General features: G+C 32.6%; 2 pseudogenes; both read right to left on the bottom strand.

Annotated features, from left to right (window-relative positions):
• Positions 1 to 270: 270 nt before the first annotated feature.
• On the bottom strand, positions 271 to 7576 carry LOC115991395 (annotated as a pseudogene).
• Positions 7577 to 8701: 1125 nt separating this feature from the next.
• LOC115988472 lies at positions 8702 to 15486 on the bottom strand (annotated as a pseudogene).
• Positions 15487 to 15999: the final 513 nt, after the last annotated feature.

Here is a 15999-nt window from a genome sequence, read left to right as displayed (position 1 = left end):
TTACAAACGCGGTTATAGGTTGGCTATAGCGGCATTTTTTTTTTTAAATGCCACCACAAAAATGCAGCTATAGACCTGTTTTTGAGTAGTGTTGTTACCATGTTAGACGAAGTGTTCTTCTAAGAGCACAACAAAATCTAACTAAATTTTCACAAATTGATATGTCAGTTCATAATAGGTCAAAATTTTTAACATAGTAGACGTAGAGGTCTAACGGGTACATAGTCCTTAATAATTATTCAACAATAGAATATAATATTGTATGTCTTATTCCAAATTATTCAGGTGGCTGTAATAAACTTTCATACATCAATAGCTGCAAAGAAACAGTGTTGGTGGGCAAGAACTAAGAGAAAAGTAGGTAGTACAGAATAGATAAGGAATTAACTACTCCCTATGCTACTCTTGTAGTGGTTGGTTACATGACTCTTGGTGGCAATGAGATACACTTGTGGTATTCTGCAAGAGCCCACAATGGGAAGATATTTCGATATGCTGCACAGTGTAACATGCAGTTCTTGAAGAAGACTCCAGTGCTTTCCTGCCATAATATGTGATAAGTGGTTAGAAAGTATTATAAGTAAAATTCAAGCTCAATATAGTACTTCATATTGTTTTAATATTACTCTATCCCTTTTCTATCCGAATTCTAAAATAGAAAGTCAAGCTTCAATTACTTGGGTTTCTGAGCAAACTACTGGAACGTTTACTAGACAAGGGTAAAATTGTTCTCCATAGTGCAAAAATGAACTTTGTGTTCATGTCAATTTTCATTTTTCTTGTTAGTATCTTTTTTACTTCTTTTGTTATTTGAAGCTATGACAAATAAGAAGATACCTGTTGAGGAAAATCTCCATCTTCCATTTGAGGATTGATTATCAACTTTGCTACGCGGTGAAGCAGTGTCGGGTCTATTTTAGCCTATTACAAGAAAATATTTATTAGAATTATTCAAGAAAAATATATGATAACACAATATCAATATGTAATGACCCATTTTTGAACAGCAGACTAACCTGTCCAGCATGAATAAGACCCATCATTGTCCATGCAGTCTATACCAAATTTGACCGGTTTCCTTCAAGCGGTACATATTCCTATACAATCAAGCATAGAGAGTTTGATGATGATGATGATGATGATAATGATAATAATAATAATAATAATAATAATAATAATAATAATAATAATAATAATAATAATAATAATAATAATAATAAAGGAAGTGTTTACATTTAATTTTGTAAAATTTTTGTTGCGTCACCTCATTAGTGACGTTTTATCATTTTTCTTTTATTTATTTATCAATATTTCTTCTATTTTTTTTAAAAAAGTATATTAAATATAAAAAATATTAAAATATTAACTTTACAAATCCAATCATTTGATTTTGCAAAATATTAGTTACTAATTTTACAATTCAAAGCATAAGCAACTTAAACAATCCATTTATCTATGTAGAATTCACCATCTCGCTTAAGTGCTTCACCATCACGCTTAAGTGCTTCATCACAACTCTGTCCTTTTATTTAAGATATTTAAAAAAATGTAAATTCATATATCTATTTTTTAAGCCATAAGTTCATATATTTAACTTAATAATATATTGCACAAGACACACTTAGATTCCTATCACATCTCATTAATATATATATATATATATATATATAAAGATAAAAAGGTAGGAAAATAAAAGATGTGGAGAAGTGAATCCCACGTGTAGATCTAGTAGATGACTCTTGGACAAAACAAAATAATAAAAATCTCATATGTGTGTCAAGTAAAGCTGGAGACGCATAAAGTCTCACAACTTTTACCACAGTTCGTCATGTGATGAGTTGTGAATGGTAAATGTTAAATGGTGGGTCCACATCTTCATAACTCACAATTTGCCACATAATGAATTGTGATAAAAGTTGTAGGAGTTTATGTGTCTCTATCATTACTCATGCGTGTTTGACATTTTTGAAGAGACAATGAGACAATGTGCTGGTGGAGAATTCGTAGCAGAAGAAAGAAGAAAATAATAGAGGAGGATTGGAGCGAGGTGGTGGAGAAATCGAAGCCAAAGAAGAAGAAGAAAATAGAGGAGAATTTCTGCTATTCAAACATCAAATCAACCATTACAGTATGATAGTGCAGACAAGAAGAAGCACAAGGATTCAGATAAAAAACTTTGGGCTGATTTGATGAAGGGAGGCAAAGTTGCATGCGAATATCTAACTTGACGCATATAACTACTAAAATTTTTTATTCCTTATGGTCAGGAGGCGCCCCCACATGGTTCTGTCCTTGCTTCTAGCATTCATCCATGATTTATCGACGACAAACGTACATAGGATTATCCTAGTGTAAGTTATAATATATACCTTACTTAGGTTTCATTGTAATCACAAAAAGGCTTTCCGCTGTGAACCTATGTTGTCAGGCTAAAGTGTGAACCATGATAATTCCTTTCATGCTTTTGATATCTTTCATTCTACATGTATTTTTTTTTTTTTTTTTTTTTTTAGTTTCATATTTATAATTTAACATATATAATGAAAGATATTAATTATTAAAAGATGAAAAATAAAAAGGCTTACAACATAATCCATTTTGAAACATTACCTTGTTTGGGCATGAAAGATAGCTCTCTCCCCAACCACCATTATCTTTTTGTGTTTTGAGTAGAAAGTCAACTGCTTTGCGCACAGTAGGACAATTGTGGCAAGTCTTATCAACTGCAGCCAATGAGCCAATCCACCTAGTGCAAACCATGTACCATAGATAAAACAAATTCCCCAACTTCCATACCTGTGGCAAAGATTCATCATGTAATTAATTTGTAATAATTCAAACATATCTAGTGAATTAGTAGACGAACATACCATGAACCATCAGGCAGTTGTGTGTTTTCAATGTAGCTAATAACATTTCGAATGGAACTATCAATCTCTTCCATCCAATGCCCTGGGTGCAACTTCTTAAACAAAACTAAAGCTTGGACTGTTGATGCAGTGCACTCAACATACTCATGCTCAACAACAATATCCTCCAAGAATTCTATGGGATTAAGTAACTGAGAGAGAAAAAAGAAAAGTAGAGAGAGTAAAACTTCCACAAATATATATTACAACAAAAAACCTAGGCTTATTGCCAAAATTTCTAGGTTAGCTATGGATCCATAATAGAGTACTAGTCAAGATTGCCACATATATTCTCTTTTGCCATTCTATTCTTCATACTTTCTAGTATTTTTTAATTGACATGTTGAGTTTTACTACTTCTATTTGCTAGTTTAGTGTTGGAAAATCCATGACAATACGATGACTATTTCAGTAGTCTCTGAAATCTCAACTACATCTTGTTTGATAAACATATGCCTGTTGATTGATTTCAATTGGATGAGAATTCGGTTAGGAATTTTGATTCTCTTGAAGGCCCATTAAGTTGTATCATTTAGTTCTAAATAGTAAAAACTTTATTGGGGTTGGTGATACCCTTGGTGTGTGTGTGTTTTATTTTATTATTTTTGTTTCATTTGGATTTGTCCATAGGTTTTTCATTAACCAGAATTCCATCAATTATCATAATTGGTTAATCTAATAAGTTGGGTTAAGTTTGTTACAAATATGCTACCCTTTTTGTTCTTTCGACTTCAATCAATCTACTTTTTCTCATTGGTCCATTAATCACTTTCTTTTGAATATTACCAAACCACCTTAAGTGACTCTTTCTCTCACATTCTTCACCAATAGGCCCACTCTACTTATGAAAAAGTGTACGTTTTTAGACCCTTTAAACACAAACAAATTAACTTAGTTATTTAGCCAAGTGATTAACTTAGGTAAATTATGCAAATCTAGGTTAATACAGATAAATCATATCATTGAACAATGCGGAAAATAAATAACACAACGATATGATAATCCAAGAAAACCGAATCGGTAAAAAATCTGGGAAGAATTTAACCTAACTATCCTTAAGGTAAAACAAATCCACTATGAAAGAATTGAAGTTTGCACAATAGCAACTTAGACCACTAACATCTTATTGCTACCTCGAGTATGAAACTTACTACCACGACCACGTGACAGCTCCGAATCCACAGACTACTTCTTTCTTAAATCCATAGCAAGTACAAGCACTTCCGCTTGTGTATCTTTAAGCTCTTAATGCAGCAACTGAATGATCATCAAGCTCTTGAAAAAAATCTTAATTCTTGATAACCCTAAGTATATTTGAAGGTAAACACCTCTAGATCTTACAAGAGATTCATATACACAGCATAAACAACTACTGCAACCACATAAAAACATGGCTAGGGTTTTCTTTTTTATACCTAGGGCAAAACATAAAACCTTACACGTCAAACGGGCTTGGGCTGAGTTGGAAAATTCTGCAGAAAAATAATTTGCACAAGCTTCGATTAATCGAGCTAGGCAAATTTACATAGTAAATCCTGCAGTACACTCGATTCCAACTTTATACTTAAACATACTTTGAGCAAGTCTAAAACAAAACTAAACGTTTTGATCATGGTTTGCCAACATTACAAATTGAAATTCTAATACATTTAAATCTAAAGTCTTAAAACCCAAAAAAAAAAAAAGAAGTGTCAATTTATTGACATAGATAATTTAAAAGTATTTCCAAAAGAATATTTCAACATGATTCCAATACGTTAAGGTACTGAAATCTAACCAATCCTCGGCTCTTGCAGGCTCCCAGGCTGGCAAACCACTATTTTTACTCTGCATGACATGAACATAGTGAAATACTAAGGAAGGAAACAAGCCACCCAAATAATAATAATAATAATAATAACAAAATAAAACGAAAGACAAATGTTATACAAAGTTCCTTCAGAGTGAGTTTCACAATGCTATGAGTGTAAATTATTTTTTATAACAGAAGCAAATAGTGAAAGCTAAAGACAATTTTGGATAAGAAGCTTTAAGAAAAAAAAATCCCTCAAGATTTGGATAAGTAATTTCTTGTTGTTGACACTTTTGGGTCAAGAATAACTAAACGCAACCTAATTAAATTACCTATTTGTGCCTATACATGCAAAATAAGTATTCATAAAAATACAATGCTAGGGAAAGTTAATCCTCACGGACCTCACCTGTAAGGAAAGTAGAATATTTACAGAATCAAACAACCTCTCAAGTTCCATTTTTTCACCAACAACCTCTGATGGCATTGTTGAGAAAAGCAAGCAGCACTGTGAAGCAAATAAAAATTTGATGACAAAAAAAGTGATTATGGACAGAGTAACAATAGATTTCAGTCAAGCACTAAATGGAGCTAGTTACCTTCAAACTGTGTGCGGTGCAATCAGAAACTTGTAATCCATGATCTTGATCAGAAAAAGTCTAAGAACCTTTTGAAATGTGATGATACATTCTTTTAAAGTCTTCAGAAGGATTGTCCCTGACCTTTACAATGTTTAAGGGGGATATGATAACTCTGAATCAATACTGGATAATGACATTTTTAAGAATCTAAAATCAAATCTGAGATTTTTTTTATGAAGTCATGCCTCTCGCCAATACCGGTCCAATTTCATTAATGAGATCACTAGCAAGAAGAGCTTGAATAGTGAAGCTAGTATCCCACAATTGACCACCAAAACTCTGCATACAGATGGCGTAAATCATAGTCAGCAATTCCTTTATTTCTTGCAATGTCCTTTAACACAAGTCCAAATATATAAGTGTATACTGGTTACATAACTAGCTCTATAAAGAATTTTTTTTTAAAGTAATATCATCATCAATAGTTCAATATAAACTAATTTTTTTTTTCAGCAATCCATATGAATTCTTTCACCCTAGCGAGATGTTTCTTGAAATAATCCCCATATTCAAGAAAAGCAGTAGACACTAGATAACTTCATACTAGTTGTGTATAACTTGATTGAATTGATCATTGAAGTTTCATATTAGACTATGGACTAGTTCATACTTGATTCACACACACAACACATAAGTCTAATGTTCAATGAATGCCTATATCATTTGTGTGTTTGTACATATTTAAATGTGATGTGTGTGTGCTCAACCATATGTGGATCAAATAAAAAATAAAAAAAAAAATTGTTCTTTTTATTTGCTTTTGGAAGTGATTTGTATCACCATGTTTTTCAAAGTTTTTCAAGTTGTTTTTGTGTGAAAAAAATGTTTTTTTGGGTGTTTTTGTGACTTATTTCATGAGTAAGCTCAATCGCGAGTTTAAGGGGGTGTTTGGTTCATTAATTTTCATAACTCATAACTCTATTTTCATAACTTATAACTCAAAAATGGTGGGACCCATAGCAAAAAGATTGTTTGGGAAGTCCATAACTCTGTTTCCATCACTCAATTCTCTAATTTTTGAGTTATGAGTTATGGAAACTGAAAACACATTTCGGCTGTTTTCAGTTTCCATAACTCATAACTCAATGACAATATTGTAATTAAACACACATAGAGGACCCACAAACAGTACTCAGCCGCACCTTTTGACCATCTTTTGACTTTTTTTTTTTCCTTTCTTCTCCTGGGTTGGCTGTTCGGTTCTTTTTTTTCTTCTTCTTCTTTCACTGGTTCGGTTTTTATTTTTTATTTTACTGGTTCGGTCTATTCTGGATTGTTTTTTTTTTTTTCTTTTTTTTTTTCTTTCACTGGTACGGTCTTCATGTTCTGGGTTTTTTTTTTTCATTAGGTTCGGTGAATTTCTGCACCAGGTGACAGATTTCAGGCACCAGTACGGTGCAAAACTGACTACCTTGGTTGTGATATCAATCAAGCAGTTTCATTCACTATTATATCATCAGTTAGCAGATTTTTTGAAATAAAATTGGTAATAGCACTTGATGTAACATAGGCTAAGCTTACAAAATCAAATCAACCACGTTAGTTACTAACTAACCAACAACAAAAGTATGAACAGTAATTAAAAACAAAAGGATATATTACTAATAACCTATATATGATTATAGGTAATAGCACTTGATGTAACATAGGCTAAGCCTACAAAATCAAGTCAACCACGTTAGTTACTAACTAACCAACAACAGAAGTATGAACAATAATTAAAAACAAAAGGGTATATTACTAATAACCTATATATGATTACAGATTGGATGGGTTTGATTTTGACTCAGTCAGATGTCAGTTATATCAATAACCCTGCCCTGATTTTTGAACGATAATAAGTGAAGGTAAATAAAGAAATCATTATTGAAAAGTATAATTCGATTTTTCCGTGTGTGTGGGGGGCGCTAAAAGAGTTTTTCATTTTATGCTTTTTGAGTAGTGTATTTTGAATTTTTATTACACCATTTTTTTTTTTTTTTTTTTTTTTTTTGAGAATCATTATTACACCATTTCTTGTAAAGTTGTAATTTATAACTATGTTTTATGTCAGCTTTATTCTATAATAAAAAGTGTTGTAATTACTTTAATTTTGTTCCTTGTATTTTGTGAGATTTTATTGTATTAGGTTTAGTATTAAGTTGGTAAAGAATCAAGTTTCGTGACTAACTTGCAAGAAGAGTATCCCGCGAAAAGGGCACGTGAGAAGCACATGCTAGAAGTTGAAGAGTCATGCTAGACTGTCAACTTCGTGAGTATCTCGCGAGTAAGGCCTTCTCGTGAAATGTTTTGCCTGGAGGATTTTAAGTATGACTTTCTTACCCTTCACCCATACTATATATACCCTCATTACCCACAAAAATATGAGAGACCATTTCAGAGAGAAAAACTCTAAATAGGTTTTCTACAACACAACACACCCATCTTTTAGAGAGAGAGTTACTCATCCTTAGTGAGAAATCATTGTAGCATCTTCTCCTTCCTTCTCACATTGCCATACCTTGAGAGGAGATTTGTACCCAAACACAACTCACACCTATTGAGAAGTTTTAGGGATTTGCCAAAAGAAGCCGGTGAGGCTTGGTGGATGCAATCGGGCGTATTGCGGGATCCGGAAAGTTAGAGAAGACATGACTCCAAGAAGTCCGTTAGTAGTAGGAGCTTAAAAGGCTCAAGTACATTGGGTAGACTAGGCTTGGAGGGTCATTTGTTATTTGTGTACTTCAACTTTATTCTCTAGTAGATCAATTTCGACTTAGAAGGTTGCAGAGAATTTTTTCGCCGAGTTCTTCGGTTTCCACTTCGATAACAAATCTTGGTGTTATCTTGTGTTTATATCTCTCTTCTCTTACTCTTGTACTTTACTTTTATTGTTTGTTGTTCATGTTTATGCACTAGAGTATTATCAGTTCATTGCGCACATTTACTCTTGTTCTGCACTTTGATTAAGTAAGAGTTACTCTTGTTCCGCACTTCGATTAAGTAAGAGTAAAAGCAATCTAGCCGTAATTTTTAATTGGGGAACAAGCTCTTGTGTTTTAACACAAATTCGAGCTTTCACATGAAATAATTGAAAATAAGTAGTTTCATTGTGCATAGAGTTTAAAAGCAAAAGGTTGGTATAATACATGGAAGAATTTGTAATTTACTTTATTATCTAGTGCTAGAAAATTATGCAAGCCTTGCTTCTAAACATGGAAGGAAGAACTTTTCATTTTTTTTATCCAGTGTATTTAAATTTCTATACAGACATAAATAGCCCTTAGGGAAGAGAGAAAAAAAAGGTTACACAATGGTAAGAGAATTCACTACTGGATTTTATATCCTTGTCATTTGAACTACAAAATTCACTGCTTCACTTAAGCATTTCTAGATGGCAATGGGACACGCTTGTGGTATTCTGCAAGAGCCCACAATGGATATATATTTCTGTATGCTGCATAGTGTAACATGCAATTCTTCATGAACACTCCAGTGATTTCCTGCCATAAAATTGAGATAAATTGTTATAAACACTAGCACTATTCAAGCATATATGCTTCCATATTGTTTTGTTACTTTGTCTTTCTCTTCCAACCTCTTTGAGACAAAATTATTGTTTCAATTACCTAGCACCCATTTAGATTATTTTTTTGGGGCTAAATGTGTTAATAGTGTAACATGTCAATCTCCTTTCTTCTTCTTTTTTCTTCTTGTTTATTACGATTAATTATTATCTTTTTCATTGTTTGATTGTTTGGAGCTATATATGTAAATTAAAGATATGTACCTGTTGAGGAAAATCACCATCTTCCATTTGAGAATTTATTATCAACTTTGCGGCACGGTGAAGAGGTGTTGGGTCTCTTTCAGCCTATCACGAATAAGGTTTTAATATCAGAGTTATGAAATAAAAGAATATGAAAAGATAGTATGAGAGGTATAATGCTACATTTTCAGACTACTAACTGACCTGTCCAGAATGAATAAGACCCATCATTGCCCATGCAGTATGCACCAAATTTGATCGGTTGCCTTCTAGAGGTACATATTCCTATATAATAAAGGACAGAGAACTTTTTATCAAAATTATCTAGTGTCTACAAATTCTCATCAGTACAAAACAATAACACATTTCTTTAACTTCTTGATCCACAATAACTTAGCTGACCAAAATTTTACCCTTCATAACAATTTGGGAAACAATGTGGTGTGTCTTGTTAAAGATGGTTGAACTTTTAAAAACAGTGATGGAATTAAAGATGCTATGAAAATTTATCAAGAAGCACATTCCATGTCGAAGCATTTACCTTTTTTGGGCAAGAAAGATAGCTTTCTCCCCAACCACCATTATCTCTTTGTGCTCTAAGTAGGAAGTCAACACCTTTGCGCATAGCTGGACAATTGTTGTAAGTCTTGCCAGCAGCAGCCAGACCTCCAAGTGCAAACCATGAACCATAAGTGAAGCAAACTCCCCAATTTCCATACCTGTCAAAATGCTTTATCATGTAAGTGACCTTCTGTAATACTTCTTTTTTATAAACACCAATCATTTCAAACATATCTAATAAACCAGTGGAGGAACAAACCATGAACCATCTGGCATTTGTATGTCTTCAAGGAAGCATGCCGCATTTTTAATGAAGTTTTCAATCTCTTTTCTCCTATGCCTGGGGTATAATTTTTTAAACAAAACTAAAGCTTGGATTGCTGATGCAGTGCATTCAACATACTTATGCTCAATAACAATATCCGCGAAGAATTCTGTTGGATTAAGCAGCTGAGGGGGGGAAAGAAAAATAATATACCATTAATATATGTCAATGAGTGAATTTAACGGCAATTAGATAGTTTCAAAGTATTTCCAAAATAATATTTCAAGGTCAATTCAATTTGCTGAGTTAATTACGTACTTCCAACCAATCTGATGCTCCTGCTCGCTCCCATGCGGCTAAACCACCATTTCTACTCTACATTAAGCCATAGAATAAAGCTTATTGATCTGAACAAAGTGAAATACTTAAGAAATAAACAATGTACTAGAGGGAAATAAAGCTTCCACGGTTTGTGCAAAGTGAGTTTCAAAAGCCTTTAGAATTTTATCATATTGTTCAAATGTAATGGTAGCTTTAGAAAACAAAACCTATTGCATTTGGAAAAATAATTTTCTCGTAGTTGAACAATTTTAGTTCCGTAGTAAAACCAAGTGCTATCTGGATTTCCTATTCTTGCTCACAAGTGCACAATAAATATTCTTGAAGATATAACATTAGCTAAGTTAATCCTTACCTGTAGAGAAAGTAGGACATTGACAGAATCATAGAACCGCTCAGGTTCCATTTGCTCACCAACAATCTCTGGTGGCATCATTGAGAAAAGCAAGCAACACTGTGAAATAGATTATATTTGGTGAGGAATATAATGATTATGGATGAGGTGAAATACTTGACTTTATTGAATCATGTAAACAAAGTAAATTACCTTCAAACCTTCTGCAGTGCAATCAGAAACTTGCCATCCATGATCTTGATCAGAGAAGGTCCACGATCCTTTGGAAATGTGACGGTACATGCTTTTGAAGTCCCCAGAAGGATTGTCTTTGACCTTTTTAATTTTTCATGGAAATTGCAATAATTAGATTGAGTGAATACAGGATATATACATATATTTAAAAAAAAAAATAAAAGAAAAAAGGTCAAAAGGTACGCCTGATTATTAAGGTTAAGAGATGGTAAAAGAATTGAAAAGCAAACCTGAGATTTCTTTATGAAGTCATGTCCTCTTGCGAGTGTAGGTCCAATTTCATCAACAAGATTACTAGCAAGTAATGCTTGAATGGCAAAACCAGTATCCCATTCTTGACTACCAAAACTCTGCATACAAAATATCAAAATTAGCAAGCACTTATTTTCTTGCGAGGTACCTCAGCACTATAAACTTAAAACCTGAAAACCATAGGTTACGCTTATGCTAAAGTTTAAATGTATATATTGGTGTACATAGCCAACCCTAAAATAGAACAATTTAGGGAATGTCTTCTTACACAGTTCAATATAAAGTGAAATGTAAATCTTAAACAGAGGGAACAAAAATCTACAATTGTTTTGCTAAATATAACTACTAACCTGCATCTTTATTCCATCTTCAGCAACCCATATGTAATCTGGGATCCTAGCAAGATGCTTCTTGAAATAATCTCCATTTGGATCTTCAACCCAACAAGCAAGCATACATAGAACCTGTTCAAAGCATATGACATTAGGAAAACTGTTTCATAGCCTAAATAGATGCTCACCATTGCTTTTCTTGATTGTAAAGTTACATTACCTTTTCCACACATCCAATAGTAATGTATCGACTATTCTCATCTTCATAATGAATGTGCTTCATTGTTACTTGAAGAGCCTTCTCTCTGACCAACTTGTTAAATGGCCAACGAGTGAGAAGAGGCTCAGTGAATATGTATAGACTATCCCAAAGCAAATCTTGTATTAAAGGGTGGGGATAGTAGATATCCTCCTGTAATAATAGTTTTACATAATCAATGCATTGGAAGAAATATTTAAAAACATATCTACCAAAAAACAAAAAAGTATCAACCACGAGGAGAAAATTAAAGTAAACTCACCTGCACGCAAAGATGACGCACACTCTTCCAGTTAATTTCATTATAAGGTTCATTGTAGAGTTCCTCCCTCAATTGAAGAATGAGAGGTGTGATTGGGCCAACAAACCTTTTCCCATAAAGGTATGACATGGGCATTTACACCATCCGACAGTAGCACCACATTTTGGCTACATTTTAGGGGCAAAGCAATTGGTAAGCTATAAGTAAAATAAGCATTTTGAATGTAGCAAGTTTTATTATGAAATTTCAAAAAACAAAAACCAGTAAAACTTTGTAGTAGCAACTTTAAGTAGAGATGACTAATTCAAATAGAAGCAGTAAGTAGATATTGTACAAACCTGGATGCATGGGAAGGAATGAAGGAAGGATCCAAAATTCTGGGGGCATTGGATTGCTTCCAGTCCATTCAAACAGACCAAGTATCTAGAAAAAAAGGAACATTGCATGGTTGAGTTATTTAACATATATAGTTATCATCCAGAGTTATTTAACCTATTCATTTCCAAATTGGTAATTCGAGTATGATTAGATTTTAATTTACAGTACAAATTATTTTTAGTATGTAAGTCTATTGAGATGTGAATTTTACTGAACATGGTCATACCGAAAGCCATGTCTTTCCCCAAGAAGGTATGTGTGTTACTCCATGATGATCAAGGATCCATTTTCTTGCTCTTGCACAGGCATTGTCCTTGCCTCCCTCAGGTCCTTCCCCAAGCATACGCATACAAATGTAACTAAGAGTTGTGCAAAACATCGTGCTGTGGCCCTCTATGTGGAATCCCCAACCACCATCTTCATTCTAATAATTAACAAAATTTACAACATAGTTGTTATATAAAGGAAAGTTTGAACAACAAGAAAAAAGGGAAGTAACAAATCTAGCAGAAACTTTGATTCTATCTTTACTATTAACTTTTAAAACTTCCAAGAATATGTACCTGATGGCAATACAGGTATCGAAGGATTTCTTTTTGATGCTCAGCAGGCAATACAGTATTAAGATGTCCTGTAATGTACATACAAAATACCTGCATTTTTTTGGATTAGATGCAAGACAATTAGCAATTGAATCAATCTGAAAACTATAATAAGTCACAAGCATGCATCTTAGAATCTAATTGCAGTTTATTGGAAACAATATATAATTCATAGTCGAATCAATCTAAGATGCTCTAGGAGTATACATTGCATGAACCAGAAGATATTGTATCAATAAGCATGATTTGCTATTATTTGTTTATTTTTCAATGATTTAGTTCGGTATTAAAAAAAAAAAAAAAAAAAAAAGTTTCTATTGATGTATTTTTTGTAAACAAGCCAAAATGTGTTTTTCACAATGATAGTAATAGATGATAATGATAAAACTAACCAAGGCAGGAAGGAAAAACAATGGGCCAGCATTTTCAGCAGGCCAATGGCCATCACTAGCCTGCAAGGCTGAATAGAAATGGACTACCCTCCTCAATGTAGCTGTCGCTTTGTCATATGTGATTTCCTCTCCGTCCACAATCTTTACTAGGGGAATTGTTTGTTTAAAGTTTTTCTCTCTCAAAAACTGCAATAATTTTAACAAAGAAAGATGACCTTAGTGTCAACAAATTTATTAAGCATTATAATAAAATATCATCAAAATTTGAAACTTAATAGATTATCATGTATCCACAAGTAGAATTTCATTTCCTATAACAGACAGCAAAAATAGCTTCATCGCACTAATAATTTAATTTAGTAAACAAAAATCTCGCCTACTATATTTCACCATTAAATTTGATCCAGCATACACATAATAACTAAGGCATTTGGAAATGGTGTGTGTTTGTTCCAACATCAAATTGACCAAAGAGAAAGGAGTATGCTTCTTGAATGCTAGAATTTAGGTCCCCCAATTTGACTACTTTACAAGAGCACTAAAAATTACTGAGGCCATACTATTTTTTTTTTCCCAAGGAAACTAAAGCAGAAGAATAACAAGTACTATTGTCCACCAGTTAAAAGAGTAAGCAATGACATCTTTTTGACCAATTCACATGAGCACTAAAAACAAAATTGAGACCATACTTGTTTTTAAAGGAAATGAAGTCAAAAGAATACTAAGTGTTTTTTTTAAAATAATGAAATAAAATACAAAGTCCAATTAACTAGTCAAAAATTTTACCAATTGAACTAACTGAAATCCATAAAGAGAAGAATGCTTGTTTGATCCAAAGACTTTCAATACTATTATGGTCCCTGATAATAAGTATTTTTAAGACAGAAAATAAAAATTAATAAACATTTAATTTTAAGATAGAATGCACATTTTTCAATAAAGAAAATAATTAAATACAATTTTTAATAATTTATTAACTTATACGTATAAATTTATTGTGATTATGTATGCTTTTTTTTAGATATATTGGCTTTATGTTTTAAAAAATGTATAAAAATATAATTTAATAAAGGATTTAATGTACCTTAAATACTTCCTTAATTAGAACATTCATTAACAAAAGCCTATTATTGTTATTATTATTATTATTATAAAAAAGAAGACTTTGTTAATAAATGCTAAAAAAATCAATTTTTTTTTTCTTTCGAAATGTAAAGTATGCAGTAATCAGCCAAACATTTTGAATTCCTTCCTTTTTTTTTTTTTTTTGTTATTGTATTTCTATTATTTAAGGTTTTTTATTTAAAAAATTGATCTCTTAAAAGTAACTCCATATACATAATATATCATACCAAACTATAGTACCTTCAAACCACCATTAATAAATAGTCTAATCTCTAATTTGGCTCCAAGTCTAAGAAGCCTGCTTCAGGGTTTTTAGTACAATCAACGCGTGATTGATAAGGAAACTTCGAAGCATTTGGTTCGTTTAACTTTTAGGTGCCAATTTATCAAAAATTAATGAGAAATCAAACATTGACTAATCATAAAGTAAGGTCATGCTATGTGTGTATTGTGTATTGTAATCTATAAAGTTAAAGGTGAAACTTGTGACCAGTGCCTTTTTGGCACTGGACATTACTCATTCCGACACATATCTAATTTTGGATATGTGTTCACATCATAGCATACTTCATGCAAAAAGGCACTGAACACAAGTCATATTCTAAGGCTAATACATGTAACTCAATAGCACAGATAGCAAACCTTGTAGGGCTTCCAAATCTTCCACCCCATGATAAGTTAACCCAAAAACTACTTTGATTATTTGATGAAATAGTAAGAAATATTTTTGGAACTGATAGGATGGGTAGAGAGAGATGTAGATGTATGGACCTGCATTCGCCAAAGTACATCTCCACTGGGTTTGACTTGGTAGCGATTCCTGTAGAAATTTTGACGAGCCTCTTCAATCTCAGCTCTCTCTTCTGGAGTACCAGCTTCAGGATCAAACTCCCATATCTGCCTTCCAACAAAGTCATTGGTGCTGTAGATGTAAGGGTCATTGCCACCCTCTGCTACCTTGAGCTTCCACATTCTTTCTAATAGCTTCTTTCAATCAAGATTTGATGAAATTGATACCACTTAGATCTCTCCTCTTCTCTGTTGCATGCAACTATTGTAGTAAAGTACTAATAAATACCTATTTAATTTACATGACTTGTAAACTTTTATCAAAAAAAAAAAAAAAATGAAACATGTGTTTGTTTTCTCCCCACAGGATACATGCTATAAAATGTGAGAGTTAGAGATCTTGAATGTTGTTAGGTTCTAAATGTTTAGAACAATTGGCAAATCGTGAACACAAACTTGTCTAGATATAGATCTTAGAGTCTATAGGTATTATTAGACAATACTCAAGATGATTCAAGTCAATATTCAAGAACATACAAGTTGTAGGAAGAAGATTTCATAATCTATCTGGCTCGATCAATCGAAAGACAGGCTCAATCGATCGAAAGTCGTATCTGCAGAATTTTAATTAAGCCCAAACAGCAGTTCAAACCCATTTAGGATTAGGGTTTCTAATCTACTTCTCCCAGTATATAAATGAAACCCTAAGCACGTTTTTATGTAGCTTTTTAGAGAGAAAAGAGTGTGCCTCTTTTGTATTTAGG

The sequence above is a fragment of the Quercus lobata genome, chromosome 5 (assembly GCF_001633185.2).
Source record: "Quercus lobata isolate SW786 chromosome 5, ValleyOak3.0 Primary Assembly, whole genome shotgun sequence".
Lineage (NCBI taxonomy): Eukaryota > Viridiplantae > Streptophyta > Magnoliopsida > Fagales > Fagaceae > Quercus > Quercus lobata.
The sequence above is the reverse complement of the archived record's forward strand: the minus strand, read 5'-3'. Positions and strand labels throughout refer to the sequence as shown.